The sequence below is a fragment of the Natator depressus genome, chromosome 11 (assembly GCF_965152275.1).
Source record: "Natator depressus isolate rNatDep1 chromosome 11, rNatDep2.hap1, whole genome shotgun sequence".
NCBI classification, from domain to species: Eukaryota; Metazoa; Chordata; order Testudines; family Cheloniidae; genus Natator; species Natator depressus.
In genome coordinates, this window is record NC_134244.1 from 73,542,928 (window position 1) to 73,558,498 (window position 15,571).

At 57.1% G+C, this 15,571-nt stretch overlaps 1 non-coding gene and 1 pseudogene across 1 annotated transcript; both read right to left on the bottom strand.

Moving 5' to 3' along the window:
* Positions 1-12,581, bottom strand: part of LOC141996215 (butyrophilin subfamily 1 member A1-like) — a 29,620-nt pseudogene extending 17,039 nt beyond the window's left edge.
* Positions 12,582-13,898: 1,317 nt separating this feature from the next.
* Positions 13,899-13,980, bottom strand: TRNAS-CGA (transfer RNA serine (anticodon CGA)). The gene has a single exon. It is a non-coding gene; the product is annotated as a tRNA-Ser (tRNA).
* Positions 13,981-15,571: the final 1,591 nt, after the last annotated feature.

Consider the following 15,571-nt stretch of genomic DNA (forward strand, 5'->3'; position numbering starts at 1 on the left):
GTGGAGGGGCACCCGTTCTGGCAGGAGGGTTGTTCTCTGTGGTACCCCAGAGCATCAGGTGACAGTCTCCAGGGGGTCTCTGTGACCGAACCCATCACAGATACTATCTAGGGAGAGGGTGCAGAATAGACAGAATATTCATGATGTTAATTTGATAGTCCCCAAATATGGCATGTGGTTGCCATATCTGTCACCCAGAGTTCACAGGTGAATGTTATACACTGTCCCTATCATCGCTGAACAGGGCTGAACACTTCTCACAAGCACCTTGGGTATAATGGGTAATGGGGATGGGGGGCTGGTTCTCTGACACACCAAGGACTTTTCATGCTGCTCCAGTGCAGTGCCCTCCCTGACTGCTGTAAGGATGGTGTAAGGGCCAGCAGGATGTGAAAAGAGATCATTGCCACTGTTCAGGTAAAGTCAGAAGTCAGATAATGAAGAGGGAGAAGGAGGCAGATAGAAAAGTGCAGGGGGCAGAGAACCAGCCATTGTGGAACTGAACAGAAAGGGGGGGGTCTCTGGGCAGAGACTCAGCATCCAGAGCGACAAAGAGAGCTGCTTAAATTAGCAGAATGGAAACCACAGCAGGAGGGAACCAAAATGTCTGTGTAGCTGTGGGGGCAGCCCCGGGGGTGCCATGGGATACAATAAGACTTTCACTGAGGGCACAGAATGAAGAAGGCCTCACTCTCACCCCTAGACGGCTGTGCCTAGTGCAGTGTGAATGACTTGTGGGTTTTAATTTCATAACTGGGGAGTTGGGAAGTCATGATTTGTTTGTGGCTGAAGAGTCTGATCTGTGACTTACATGGTCCATCGGTGTAGTGTAGCGGAATTGTGTAGTGTCCCTTTAAATAGTTTGTGAGCCCAGTAACGGCGCTCACCATGTTCTATGTCTTAGAAGCCTCCAGTCAGAGCAGCAGCGTGTGTATAACTAGGCCTGACTAGATTGTGTATAGATAAACACCATCACTAGGACCCAGCTGTGCTCTGCGGTTTATGGTCGTTGTGTAAAGAGCAAAAGACCAGGGCTGGATTTAGGGGCAGGCGACCCAGCCAACCACCTGGAGTGCCAGGATTGGTGGGCGCCAGGCTCGGGGGGTGCCAGGCTTGGGGTCCTGTGTCTGTTAGTGACAAAAGGGAAAACAGAATGTTTGAAGTGAAATGTTTCAAGTATAGATGTTAGTACATTCCAGTTATTCCTACAATTAAAAATTTTCTTTGAGGAAACTTTTTTTTTTTTTGCTTATATAGGCATGAATAGATACAGATGTACAGATCCTAGCATGCCCATTTATTGTCTTATATGACAGGGATAAATCATGCATGCAAATCGTGCATCAAAGCCATGAAATGGGCTACAAATACAATAAAAGAAAAGTATTCAAAAATTTAACAAATGGAAGGGGGGGGCAATAAAGAAACGCTCCTCGCCGAGGGCACCATTTGGTCTAGGGCTGGCCCTGCAAAAAGCAGACGTGGTTTACGAGACAAGGCAGGGAAGCGAGGTGGATGGTGATGACCAGCAAGAGAACATCAGCAAACCCAGCGAGGAGCCCAGAGCTCCTACCTGACACCAGACTGTGAACCTGTAGAGCGAGGCAGAGAGCGACGTAGCCGGGCAGAGCGGAGCTCACTGTGGAGCCGGGAGAGAACGAGGGAACCTTCCCCATCATCGTAGCTGGGTCTGGGGAACAGGAGAAATAACCAACCAGATGGTGAGTGAGTGGGACGCGGTGACAGCGACACAGGGCAGTGGGGAGGAGGTAACAAGCACCAGAAGGGAAGGGATTTCCCCCACAGGTCTCGCCTGCCTGGCTCCGAGCAGGGTCAGATGTCACTGGGCCAGCAGCCGGTCCATACCACACTCACACCATGGCTGCAACTGTGGAGATGTCTGGTGTAATTTAGATTGCAATAGGACATCTACACTGAACACATCACCGGCCACCGACAGTGCCAAGAGGCATGAGCTGGAGCGACATGGTGCATCAACTATGAGAGAGGGACCGAGAGACTTTGTCCGTTGGACCATATGAACTGGAACCATAAACTCACTGAACGTTAAATCTCATCAAATGAGGGTCAATCCATCCTCATCATCGTATTCACTCACTATACTCCACACCTGAACATAGCCATTATATGAACAACATGCCCTCATATCTCAATGTCTGTCCTTTGACCCGTTAACCTTTTACCCCCAGTCGGGGATATTGCAGATTATGTATTCCTTAGCCACCCGATCTTAAACCGAACTTCGCAGCCCTTGATAATCTGTACGTTATTCCCTGATAACCTGAAACTTCTGTGCTTAAATTCTGTACTGTTCACTTTTTTAAAAAACATCATCTTAATAAAAATTTTAAATCTGTAAACTCTCCAGGGCAAGGATGGTTCCTCACTATTGGTGTGTCCAGGGCACAGCACAATGGGGCCCGCATCTTGGTTGGGCCATTTAGGAGTTACTGTAATATAAATAAATAAATAAGAAAGGAGGTATTAAGGAGAGCAAGTGAGTGCACGCAATGCCTCTGAGCGTGGTAGGAATGGCCCCTTATTGCTGTAGGAGAAAGCAGCGCCATCTCCCAGCCACACCTGTCTTGGGTGAGGGCATGGGCAGCAGGTATCACAGGCCAGGGGAGGCTCAGCCTCCCCAAACAGCCCAGCCTGCCCAGCCCAGCCCATGCTCTGCCCCCAGCCCCCACCTGCCTGCTTCCAGTTCCCTCTTTTCCGCTGGGACTTGGGCAGGGGCAGCCAGCATGTGGCTGGGACTGGGGGCAGCTGGGGCCGGTACAAGCACCGGCCTATGGCCAGGACTCAGGGTGGTGCTCCGGGGCAGGGGGTGGCTGGGGTGTCCTGGGACTGGGGGGCCAGTGGCTATGGTGGGGGGGCACCGGCAGGGAGGGGGGCGGGGACTTGGGCAGAATGGGAGAGGCCCAGGGCTAGGGTCCTGCAACGGGCAGGTCACGTGCTGCCCATAGGTGAGGGCTCTCGGAGGATCTCCCAAAGAGCAAATCAGCCCCCGGCCCCAGTGATTTTACATGTCAGTGACCCACCCAACATCTCCAGTGCTGGTGCAATGTCAGGGTTGAATTAGGATCAAGGTCACCACATCTCTGTGGCCCCTCAGCTCCGCAACGTTTAAACAATTCTAAAGTGAGATTCCCAGAGGCGGTCTGGTCTGTGCTCCTGTCTCTGAGAGCCGGTAACACGGCTTCGGTGCCTATGCCTGTCGGGTCCTTAGGCTTCCTAGGTGTGTCTGCAATCTGCGGGTACCGGGCGTAGGCGTGCCCAAGTGACTGCATACGCTGGGCATCACCTCTGGCTGGTTGGGGGCTCACGGGAGGGCTCGTGGATCTCTTTTTGGAGTCTTTTTCCTATGTTCACCCTCTGGAGGGAGAAGGCTGGGGCGCTGGCACGCATGGCCAAGGAGACTTGGGACCAGGTCAGCCGCCTCTTGGATGGCTTCCTCCATAAGGAGAAGTTTCAATTTTAGTTCCTGGTATTTTCAGGATCTGTGTGAAGGGGTGTACGACCCCTCGTTAGGCCACCAGGGACAGACCAGTCGCTGCAGGCCTCAGAAGGCCACGTCCCCTCAGCCTTGCTGCACCCGCTCCCAGTGGAAGCGACAGATAAAAGGAGGCGGCCCAGCCCAGCCTGGGCCGGCTGAGGAGGAGGAAGGACGTGTGTTGCAAGCTCCTGCAGAGAGGCCGGAGGCTCCCCAAGCAGTGGGAACCTGAGACCCGGACTGCACTGTGAGCGGCCAGGCAAGCGCAGAGGTTGACAGGGATGCTGAGCTGCGGCGAGCCGAGAGGTGTATGAGAAGCGCCCTGGGGTAGGAAGAGACCCAGGGAACGTAGTAGGAGCTGATGGTTCATCCCTTAACGTGCAATTCCCTGGCTTCATCGGGCCCTGGGTCGGCACCCGGTGGAGCTGGATGGGCCCGGGTGACCCTGCCACTCCCCCACTTCCCGCTAGGTTTGGCTACTGTTTGTTCTGCCCGGCCCAGAGGGCCAGAACCCCAACGGTGGTTGCCTCCTCCAGCCAGGATGCTCAGGGGCCACAGACTGTTTGTTTGTTTGTTTGTTTTGCCCCCCCGGGGGCGATGAACTGACTATTTGTTCTGCCCAGCCCAGAAGGTCAGGAACCCGAACTGTTACTGTCGGCCACGGGCAGGAGGCTCGGAGGCTACAGACTGCTTGTTCTACCCTGCCTGCGGGCTGATATTTGCTCAGCCCTGCCAGGGATCCTGAGACCCCACGGTTGCAATTATTTGATCCCACAGGGAGTCCAGACACGTGTGTGACGGCATGGGGGGCGGGTGGTACCTGGGCTTGGGGACGCTAGCCCCTGGCCTGGCCCATCCCTTCTGCCTCAGGCTCTTCCCCTCCCACCAGAGCCCAGAGCCCCACCCTGCACGGCCACCACCACCTCCCCCCACCCCCGGGCTGCCTGAGTGCCCCCAGCCCCGGAGAGCCAGGCGGGTGGCGCAGCCCTGCTCCCGCAGCCCCGGAGCACCAGGCAGTGGGGTGGGTGGCGTGGCCCCCCTACCCCAGTCCCAGAGCACGGGCAGTTGGGCAGGCAACATGGTCCCCCTCCTCCAGCCCCGGAGCACCAGGTGGGCACCTCCCCTTAGCCCCAGAGCACCCCCTCAGCCCCGGAGTGCCGGGTGGGAGGGCAGGCAGCATGCCCCCCCACCAGCACCAGAGCACAGGCCGGCCCCCACTAGCCCCAGCCTGGGGCCCTGGCCATGGGGGGAAGAGCCCCCCACAGCACAGCACCAGGAAGCAGGAAGAGGCCTGGGGGTGGAGCGTCAGTGGGGCCATGCAAGGCTGTTTGGGGAGGCTCAGCCTTTCCCGGCCTTCGATACCCACTACCTCTGTGTGAGGAAGTGTGCGACCTTCACACTGGATCTATGAGCGTGGCCCCCTTTAACAAACAGCCCCCGCCCATCACAATCTGACGTTCAGTTGGTGAGAGAAACCCACTAAAACGTGAGTCTACAATTCCCTGGTCCTCTTTGCTCCTAGACTTAGGGCTAGGTTCAGAAAGATTTAGGCGCTTTTCGTCAGTAAAACTTTCGTTGGCCCAGGGTGTGTTTTTTTCAAACTCTTGACCGACACAAAAGTTGTACTGATAAAAGTGAAGCGTAAACACAACCCTGGAATGTGACTCACAAAAGCCAGCACGCTACGCATGGACCTGCCTATGCTGACAATGGGAGGTGCCAGCCACAGCCAGGAACCCTCTTTGGAGATACCCGCATCTGCTGGGTTTGCAAGAAGCCAGGGGAAACGACATGTCCCTCCCACCTTTGTAGCCCCCTGGTTAGAGCACTCACCTGGGACGTGAGCGACCCAGGTGACAGCCCCCCTCTGCCTGAGGGTGAGAAGGGATTTGGACAGGGATCCGCTCTTTTCAGGAGCGTGCTCTGAGCACTAAGCTATGGGATACTGTGCTGTGAGGCCCCGTCAGTCTGTCCTAGTGAAGCTGTTGCCCTCTGGATCAATAATTAAAGCTGAATTGGAGCAGGGGGACTGGACTCTGGTCTCCCACCTTGTGGATGGGTACGCTAACCACCCTCCGATAGCGTCAGTCTCATGCGTGTGTTTTCTTGTGCTCTCTCCCTCTCCTTCAAAGAGTGATCTGGGCCAGAGCCTGAGAGAGGGAACATAAACATGAGTAGGACCCGCTTGCCGGGGGGTTACAGCACTGACCAGCGTCCAGGCCTGTGTCTCCAGCGCAGCTTTAACTGGAGAGACAGAGAACGCCTCACATCAGCATAGCCCCATGGTTCGAGCACCCTCCTGAGTCACCAGCTGCCCGGGGGGCCTCTTACCATAACCCAGCTGTGGCTCTGAGGCCCCAGCCCCGTCTGGAACCAGGTCGGGGGAAGAGCCGTGCAGACAGCTGTGGGGAGCTTCAGACCCTCCACCTGCCCTGGGCCGGGGGATGGAGGATGGGGATATGGGCTGGGGGCTGTTCTCAGGCCCGCCCAGCCTGGGCACACGGGGGGTCTGTGGCTCCCCAGCCCTGCTCCGGCTTCCAGCTTGGCTGGGGGGCAGGGCCTTGAGGGAAAGAAGGGGGGCAGGGGCGGGGCCATGGAGGGAGCAGGAGCTCCTGGCAACTTACAAATGTAGATTTTTTGTTTTGTTCCAGAACTGCACTCAAAAGGAAAACAGTGTAAACGTTTAGCACCTACAAGGCCACCGGACGTTGAGAAGAGGCGTTCGCATGGCACTTTTGTAGCCAGCATTGCATGGTAGTTATGTGCCAGGGATGCTAAACATTCGTATGCCCCTGCATGCCTTTGCCACCATTCCAGAGGACATGCTTCCATGCTGATGATACTCGTTAAAAAAAAGTAATGTGTGAATTAAATTGGTGACTCAGCTCCTTGGGGGAGAATTGTCTGTCTCCTGCTCTGTTTTTCCTGCACTCTGCCACAGATTTCATCTCCTAGCCATCTCGGATGATGACCCAACACGTGGTGTTCGTTTTAAGAACACTTTCACTGCAGATCTGACAAAAGGCCAAGAAGGACCAATGTGAGATTTCTAAAGATAGCCATAAGACTTGACCCAAGAGTTAAGAGTCTGAAATTGGACTCCAAAATTTGAGCGGGATGAGGTGTGGCGCATGCTTTCAGAAGTCTGAAAAGAGCAACACGCCAATGTGGAAACGACAAGATCCAAACCACCGAACAAGAAAATCAACCTTCCGCTGGTGACATCTCAATCTGTCATCAACACGGACGCATGACCTCTGGAATGGTGGTTGAAACGCGAAGGGACGTATGATTCTTCAGCACATCTGGGCTGTCAATATGCTGCGATGCCAGCTACAACAGTGCCCTGTGAATGCCTGGTCTCCCTTTTAGGTGACACTGTAAACGAGAAGTGGGCAACACGAGCTCCTGCAAATGTCAACAAACCTGTTTGTCTGAGCGACTGGCTGAACAAGTAGTAGGACTGAGAGGGCTTGTGGCCTTTCAAGTTTTTCATCGTTTTATTTTTGAATGCAGTTATTCCACTTCTGTTACGTGTGAAAAATGCAGATTTTTCTTCCCCATAATTACAGCACTTACTCCTAGACGACATTTGCTGACTGGCTTTAGCAAGAATCATGAAAAATGGGTCTTCTCACAGTTAGCACTGACTGTCAGCCCCTGCCATGTCGTGATACCGTTCAAAGCCCCATACACTGGTTTGAGGAAGGTATTTTAGTGCTTGTAGGCCTGGAATGTATTCAGCTGATTTTTAGAGCCCGTTAGACTTTTGGTATGTTTTTCAAAAGCATCTGTTTAAAATAATGTAGGTCTGGGATCGGGCACCTGACAACACAGATGAGGGCCTAGTGGGTTGTCCAAAACAGGTTAGGCACCAGGGGCTAGCTCCACAAAAATATTGAGGTGGGCTTGGCTGCTACTTTCACTTTAGCTACCTAAATCTGACACTGAGATGCTGCCGATCCTCAACCCCCCCACAGCTACGGCCTAAATGAAAGGGGACTGTTGCCCCCTTACTAACAGTCAGTGGGGGTGTTTTGGTTGGCTAGCTCCCAGTCCTAAAAGGGGGAAGGGTCGATGGGAAACCAGGACCCTGAGACTGATAGTCCCCAGGAACAATGGGGAGAGGCCAACGCTCCAGGTCAGCCTGAATGACAGGGCGGGCAGGCTAATGAGGGAGTCAAGAGGCCAGGGGGGTCCCGTCCTCCGTGTGAGCTGGATTTGCCTGGGTCAGACAGACAGAGTGGGGCCGAGCTAAGGAGAAAGCAGGGGCCCGAGCTGAGCTGGGGAGCGGAGCTGTGCCGATCCAGAGGGACCAGTAAAGCAGCCCAGAGAGAGCAGACCTGTCCTGGGAGCAACCAGAGCCCGAGGGGCCAGAGAAGCAGCCCAGGGAGCGGGAGGCAGAGCAGGAACCATGCAGAGACCGAGTGGTGGGGCTGGGGCGGGAGCCGTCCGGAGCTGGGTGCGGTGAGCAGCTGGGGAGAGCAAGGGGGACCCTGGGAAGCGGGCCCTGCACAGGGAGACGCCTCAGCCCAGAGGCTCTGCAGGCCAGGCTTGGATCGTAACCCTACTGGGCGGGGGCGACACTGGGCAGAAGGGTCCTGCCACTTAGCGCCTGAGAGCGTGTGGCCACCACCAGAGCGAGTGTCCAACCCGCAGCATCCCCGCAGCACGGCCAGGGCCAGAGAAGGGGCCTGGGACTTACAAGGAGCAGACTGTGAACTGCCCTGACGTTCCAGAGACGCTGTTTGTGATGTTCCCTGCCACAGAGCGGGGTGATGTGTTTCCTTTCACCTTTCCCATTTTTCCTTATTCTTTTTTAAATTAATTGTTGATTAAATAAGTTGCATTTGCTTTAAATTGTATGTACTGGTCAGTGGGTCAGGGAAGCGCCCAGTGCAGAGAGTACCCCAGAGTGGGGACACCCTAGCCCCTGTCCTAGGTGACCACCGCAGGGTTGGGGGTCGAGCCCCCCAGGACTCCTGGGCCCAGCCTTGTTGGGGTTACGAGGACTCTGCCAGACAGGAGAGTGGAAGGGGAGTCCTCGAGGGCAGGGAGCCCACTGGGTAAAGGCAGTGGGAGCGAGGACTCAGATCCTTTCGCTAGTCCACTTCACCGGGGTCGTGCAGAAGCCAGGAAATTTCCCCACAAGAGCGGGACTATTCCCCCGCTTACAGGAAGAAGGAGGTGCCTGAAAGTAGGACCCACAAAACCCAGCGTGCGAGGCATCTCCACACCGACGCTAACCAACAGGAAAGGCCGATGGGAGGGGTGTGCCCTGAGCCCCAGCCCTCTCTGGATCTCAGGTTACGAGGTCTGGCTTGGAGAGAGGTACCTCCCCTGGCTCCCGCCGGCCCAGCTTTCCCCCACCCCCTGCCCTGCCCTGCCCTGCCCCGGCCGTACCTGGTTCCAGCCCGGCCCTGCCGCGGGGTGGGACCAATACTGCTGCCAAGGCCATCCCGAGGGGGGTGCGGGCCCGGGGCAAACCCCCCTCTGCCCCAGGCCCGCCCCACTCCACCCCTTCCCCCAAGACCCTGCCTCCTTCCGCCCCTGAAGCAGCAAGATTAATCCCATACATTGGATTAATTGTGACTTATTTGCCAGATTTGAAAAGAGACCAAAAGGACCTGAGTCTCCTCGCTGTCGATAGCCCCCCGCTTGGCCAACCAGCACTGAGACGCTGAGGGGTGGGCGGCTGAGAGGTCTCACCAGAGGTCCCACAGGACGGCCCAGGTCACCATCAGAGCGGATCGCTCTCAGATCCAGAGCCACCTCTTTGTGAGGACCTCCCGCGATGAGAGCAACCCCCCCCCTTGCCCACCCTCCACACACACACCCCTCCTTGGTAGAGAGAGGGAAACAGGGAAAAAAGAAGCAAGAGAAGAGGAGAAAGGAGGGAGGAAAGAGGAAAAGGGAAACCAAAAAGGATAAACCCCAAGGTCCCCAATGTTTCCAAGCATCAAAGTGCTCGGTAGGAAATCAAATTCTGCCCCCTTAAGCCAGTGTTTTCTGTGCCGAGAATTCTGCCTGCAGCAGGTGCATCAGACCCAACAGGTTCCAAACCTCTCGCAGCCTCCGACCTTGTCCAAGGGAAGTTCGTTTTCTGGCACAATCACTGGTCGGAAAGGAGAGAACTCCACAGAGGCTCCTCCTCATGCTACGACGTGAATCCTAATTCTCTCCCCGTCCTCGAGGGGAGACCTGGCGAAGGAGACGTGCGGCTGCAAAGCCGGGGGGGTCTCAGCGACTGCCCTGGCCCTGCACCTCGGCCCTGCCCCGCTGAAGTCGGGGTCTCTCTGTGAGGTCACCCCCTCCCCACCACCTTTGCCCAATGGGCTGAGGTCCTGCAAAAGGCCTTTGTGATGTCACTGCCCCCCCATCCCTCCCCTCCCAGCTGATGTCCTGCCCCTGCCCAGCCTCTGTGGACCTTGGAGTTGTTGCCCCCGGATCTCCGCATTCAATGACTGGTGAGTCGGGGGATGGAGCCGGCTATAAATAAAATACCAGTTTTTCATAAATTAGTCGACTTAAGGCCAGAAGGGACCATTGGAGCATCTAATATGACGCCCTGCATCTCCCAGCCCTCCTGTGTATCACAAGAGCTGCTTTTTGATGAAAGCACCTTCCCGAAAGGCATCTAGTCTTCACTGGAAGACATCAAGAGATGGAGAATCCATCACTTCTCTTGGCAGTTTGTTCCAGTGATGAGTCGCCCTCCCTCTTACAAATCTCTGCCTTGTTCTAAGGAGAATTTTTCTGATTTCTACTTCCAGACATTTGTTCTTGTTTTGCCTTTCTTTGCAAGACTAAAGAGCCCTTTAAATACTTGGTGTTTTCTCTCAGCGAAGGCACTTGCAGGCTGCCATCAGCTCACCTCTCCATCTTTTTAAAAACTAAACAGACTGAGTTTTTCAATCCCTCCTTATAAGTCTTCTCCATCCCTCAATGTGGCTCTTTTCTGCACCCTCTCCAGTTTTTTTAACATTATTTTTGAAATGTGGACACCAGAACGGGATGCGGTATTCCAGTGTCAGTCTCACCACTGCTGAATCACCTCCCTTTCCATCCTCTCTTTATTCATGGATGGCATCACGGACTCACAGGACTTGTGCTCTCTCTCAGCCTCGTACAGTCCTTGGGAGGAACCCCCTTCAGTGTGACAGCCCTTCTCGGAGATCCACTCTCTCGAGGGTTAAGCCGTAGGCCCTTCCGCCTCCTGGAACCCCTCTTCTCTGAGCCTTGAGCATGCCTGTCTGCCGTGGGCCCCCTCAGGGAGTCCCCTCACTCTGGACCCCTGGGGCCTCTACTCCCAGAGGGAAGAACGCAACCCCGATCCCGAGACTGCCGTGACTCTCAGCCAGCGTAAAAGAGAGGGGTTTATTGAGCATCTGAACACAGCACAGGAAACTCTCAGGGCCTCAGGCCTAACCTCCCTCAGCACAGTCCATCTAGGTCTCTCCTGCACCCGTGTGGGCTCTGGCTGTTTTCTCTCCCCAGTCCAGAAGCCCCCTCTTTCCAGCTAAGCATCAGATATCACCTTCCCACAAGCCTGTGTCCTTTGTCTTCTGTCCCAGGTGAACAGGCTGCCTGGGTCTCCTCTATCTCAGCCTCTCCTCTCCTCCCTCTTTTCTTTCCCCCAGGCTGGAAGCAGTCACCGGGTCTTCTCTGCTCAGCCCATTGTCCTACTACTGGCCCGACCTGGCTGTGACTTCCAAGCTGGGCCTCCCGCTCACCAGTCGCTGGGGTATCCATTCTCCAGGCCTTTGCCTGAGGGCCCAACTGACAGGCGAGATCACCGCTGGTCCTCTGTAACAACAAACGACCTCTCCCACCAGTGCCACCTCGTTAAACAAACAGCACCCAGGGAAACTGAGTCCCACACGCGGCATGCAAACCATTGAAAAACCAAGAAAATCCCCCCGTCATCACCGATGGCTTTGGCCCTGTTCCCCACAGCATCGCACCGGGAGCGGATGTTGAGCGGCTCGCCCGGTATGACACCTAAATCCTTGACAGAGTCACGGCTTCCTGGAGTACAGTTCCCCCTCGGTGGCCTGCCTGCTCTGTCCTGCTGCCCGCTCCCACTGCGCCAAGAGGGGACCTGGTGACTGGAGCTGCTGTGGTTGTGTGAGAGCGCCGGGCTGAGAGACCAAAGGGCACCTCCGTTCTGGAAGAGAGGGGTCTGGCCGGTAGGCGCAATCGCCCCCGGTTTGGGGCACAGAAGGGGCTGTGGCTGGCAGCAGCTTGAAGCCCGTCCCCCAGCTGCGCTAGGCACTGTTTGAATGAATGCAACGTCCGTGTTACATACAGGCTCCGGGTGCTCGGTCGGAAGCACTGAACTGCCTCAGAGTTCTCTGTTTGCAAGGTCGGTGCCAGGAGATTAGAGAGACAAGGCGGGGAGGGGATCTCTTTCATTCTCCAACTTCTGCTGGGGAGAGACCAGCCTTCGAGCTCCGCAGAGCTCGTCCTCAGGCCCTGGTCTCTCTCCCCAACAGAAGTGGGTCCAATAAACCATATGACCTCCCTGGCCTGGTCTCTCGGTGTTTTCTGCTCCCACGGGCGTGGCTGGGAAGGGCCACAGGGCTCAGCAGGCTCAGGGAGAAACCTCAGCTCCACTGGAGACAGGAGGGGAACAAACCTCACAATCCGTGTGGTCACTGCAGGTCTGTGCAACTGCCCACTCCTCCCTCCGTGGCAGTCTGTGGGGGAGGTCTAGGGTGGCCAGAGGTCCCGATTTTAGAGGGACAGTCCCGATTTTTGGGTCTTTTTCTTATATAGTCTCCTATTACCTCCCACCCCCGTCCCGATTTTTCACACTTGCTGTCTGGTCACCCGAGGGAGGTCTGGCAGCCCCCTCCCCAGCCACAGTCCGTGCGTGCCCAGCAGTCTGTGCATGTCACAGCAGCCCCCTGCTCACTCCCACTTGGAGCCCAGATCGGGGAGGGCTGGGCCTCTGGTTTGTTTGATTCCTGAAGGGTTTTCTCGGCACTAACTTGGACCCCAAGTTTCTCCTAATTTGAGGAAATCCCTGTGAAAACTCACCTTTTCCGGGTGTCTGCTTCACACCCTCCGCCAGAGTCGTTCCCCATTCTTTCTCCAGTTCAGCTGGCAGCAGGTCTCGTGCGAGGGGCGGGGAGAGCTGAGATTTCAGGCTGCTGTGTTATGGCGGGATTGCTGCGATTAACTGGCTGAACGTGCTAATTCTGAGGACGAAACGGGGAAAGGGGCAGAGATCGAGAGTCAGGGAGTGAAATGGAGAAAATACAGGAAGCATTTCTAGCAAGGGTGAAGTGCAATGACCAGAATCCAGAATATTCTCTGCACCCCTTGTCTAACTCTGGGCCCGATTCTCTTCCGCATTGACGGCCCTTTCCCTGTCTCCGGCCGTGTCTGGAGGGCTTTATGCCCTGTCCAGCCCCTTCACACTGCCAGGAAGGGAGAGGTGTGATGGAATCTTAGCCCAAAGAAGAACCAGGCCCTGTGTCACCTTCATCCTGGGTTTCCGATGACCCCGAGAAGTTGGGGGGCCACCGGCGCCTAGAGCATGGCCCTGCCACAGAGGCCCCGCCCCTGGTCATCCTCTTCCCCCGAGGCCCCGCCCACCCACTGTTCACTCCTCTGGCCCCCGAGGTCCCCCTACCTGCCCCTCGCTCTTCTCCGCCTCTTCCCCCAAGACTCCACTCACCCCCTGCTTGCTTCTCTCTGCCCCTTTCCCTGAAGGGGGGCTACCGGGGGGCCATGGGGCCAGGCACCCGTCCCTTTTCTCTGTCTTCGGTGAGCGGGGGGCCGTGGGGTCCTTGGGGAAGGAGGTGGAGCAGGACAGGAAGAGGCACGAGAAGACAGGGCTGCGGGGGAAAAGGCCGAGGGGGGGTGGGGCGCAGGTTTTGGGGGAAGAGGCGGAGGGGGGATGGGAAGAGGCAGAGCAAGAGCAGGGCATCGGGCTAAGAGGCAGAGGGGAGCGGGGTGCAGGCGGGGCCCCCACTTCTCTGGAGCTTCGCTTCTGGCCCTCGAAAGATGACCACGGGCCCACGGGCCTCCGGAGTGGAGACCCGCCCCACATCCCCAGCATTTCCCCCCCGCATGGACGGCCTTTTGGGGGAGGCTCAGCCTCCCCTGGCCTCTGATACGGGCTGCCCGTGCTCAGCTCCTTCCACGCGCTGGAGAGGAGCAGCACCCAGGGGTGGGGCTGAGCCGGGGGGCACTGGGTGAGGGGCAGAGGCCTCGGGAGCTGAGAGCGCAGGGACACAGCATGAGGCACCATCCCAGGCATCCCCATGAAAGGAGCAGAACAGGGTTTCCTTGGGGTGGGGAGTGTATGGAGAGCGTCCCAGGGTCGGTGGAGATGTATTGCCCTGGTGAGCAAGTGTGGCTAAAACACAGGCCTCGCTGTGAGCAGGATTTGAACCTGCGCAGGGAAACCCGATTGGATTTCGAGTCCAACGCCTTAACCTCTCGGCCATCACAGCTGTGAGTGACGTGACCCCCTCAGGCCCGAGAAACTGGTAAATAATCACAGTGCCCAGGCCTGAAGTCATCAGAAACACAGAATTCAAACAGGAAACCTGGCTCCCAAAGCGCAGGGGGATTTGGGGTTCTCATTGCTTAGCCATGTGGTTAAACATGAAACCAACCCCTTCCTGTGGGGCCTGTAATTGTTTAAAGATAGGGACATGGAGACAGGGAGAGGTTCACTGACCTGCAACTGGACCGAGATCAACTCCCCTCAAACCAGCTCATTCCTCACCGGTTTCTGAATGGTCATCACGTCCTACAGACGTTTGCTCACTCCTGCCCTGGGCAGAAGAGAACCCCAGTGCCCTGGAGGTGACAGGCCCGGACTGTGTCCCCGGAGTCCCGGGGCATCGTCCCTGCCCTGAGGCTGTGGCTGCACTGGGGAGTTTCTGTTTTGGGTGGGCAGGGGCCAGTGAGGCTCAAGCCAGCTCCGACGTCGGGGTCTGGGGAGGGTATGCTACTTCCACCCCCTGACTCACCTCAGCAGGCCACCCGCCTGTCTGGACTTGGGGGGCCTACCACCAAAAATTATAACTCAAAGGTGGGGGGGCTCAGCTCAAAAAGTTTGAGGTGCAGGGAGAGGGACAGCTAGGGGCTGTGTCTGGGCAGAGGGTAGCTCAGGGTGCAGGGAGGAGGTAGCTAGGGGCTGTGTCTGGGCAGAGGGTAGCTCAGGGTGCAGGGAGGGGGGTAGCTAGGGGCTGTGTCTGGGCAGAGGGTAGCTCAGGGTGCAGGGAGGAGGTAGCTAGGGGCTGTGTCTGGGCAGAGGGTAGCTCAGGGTGCAGGGAGGAGGTAGCTAGGGGCTGTGTCTGGGCAGAGGGTAGCTCAGGGTACAGGGAGACTCCTAGGGGCTGTGCATAGGGGTGTGCAGGGGGGTAGCTCAGGGTGCAGGGAGGGGGGTAGCTAGGGGCTGTATCTGGGCAGAGGGTAGCTCAGGGTGCAGTGACGGGGGTAGCTAGGGGCTGTGTCTGGGCAGAGGGTAGCTCAGGGTGCAGGGAGGAGGTAGCTAGGGGCTGTGTCTGGGCAGAGGGTAGCTCAGGGTGCAGGGAGACTCCTAGGGGCTGTGCATGGGGGTGTGCAGGGGGGTAGCTCAGGGTGCAGGGAGGGGGGTAGCTAGGGGCTGTGTCTGGGCAGAGGGTAGCTCAGGGTGCAGGGAGGAGGTAGCTAGGGGCTGTGTCTGGGCAGAGGGTAGCTCAGGGTGCAGGGAGGAGGTAGCTAGGGTCTGTGTGCTCTCAGGGCTCCCCTGCGGTCCCTGTACCCTGAGGGCTCTGCCAGCCACAAAGCAGCCGGGTCCCCCCGCCCAGGCAGCTCTTACCAGCTGCATGAGCAAAGGGGAGCAGCTTCAACCCCCTGCAGCAGCAGGAGACGAGGCAACGCTGCGGCTGCCTGCTCCATGGCACCAGTCAGAGCAGCAGCTGTCCCACGCTGCCGGACTCTGACTTCCCACCTCCGACCTAGCAAGGGGGTGGAGAGAGGAGGTGGTGGAGGGGGGGTGTGGAGCTACCCCAGGACTGCCCTGCTCTTGCACTGTAGTTTGGGGGGGGGGGT